The sequence below is a fragment of the Eucyclogobius newberryi genome, unplaced genomic scaffold, assembly GCF_026437365.1.
Source record: "Eucyclogobius newberryi isolate DKJ021-1_F unplaced genomic scaffold, fEucNew1.0.hap1 SCAF_14, whole genome shotgun sequence".
Classification (NCBI taxonomy): domain Eukaryota; kingdom Metazoa; phylum Chordata; class Actinopteri; order Gobiiformes; family Gobiidae; genus Eucyclogobius; species Eucyclogobius newberryi.
In genome coordinates, this window is record NW_027315768.1 from 3,150,464 (window position 1) to 3,150,859 (window position 396).

Below are 396 nucleotides of genomic sequence, written 5' to 3' on the forward strand. Positions count from 1 at the left end.
TGCTTGAAAAAGTAAGCAAATACATCGGCATTATGTCAAATAACATTATCTTGCAATTTTTCCTCAATATCCAGATTAACTGCAGTATATTGAGTGCGCAATAAATTGGCGAGAGTCGATTGATTGAAAGACTTCCAGTTTTTTTTATAGCTACATTGGTACAGGGGATTTAGCTCAAAGGTAGAAAGATTGATGCCCTCGCTCTCCATTAAACACAGTTGATTGGACAGGGGCTGAACTTTCGAATGTTGCTGGCTCGCTTTAAAAAAAAAAAGATGTTGCGGCTTGTCGAGTCGCAAATATTTTTTCGACTGGGCTGGATGTCTCTGTGGCGCAATTGGCCAGCGCGCTCGGCTGTTAACCGGGAGGTTGGTGGTTCGAGCCCACCCAGGGACG

General features: G+C 43.7%; 1 non-coding gene across 1 annotated transcript; it reads left to right on the top strand.

The window, feature by feature from the left end:
• The first annotated feature begins 322 nt into the window (after positions 1–322).
• trnan-guu (transfer RNA asparagine (anticodon GUU)) lies at positions 323–396 on the top strand. Its single transcript has one exon. It is a non-coding gene; the product is annotated as a tRNA-Asn (tRNA).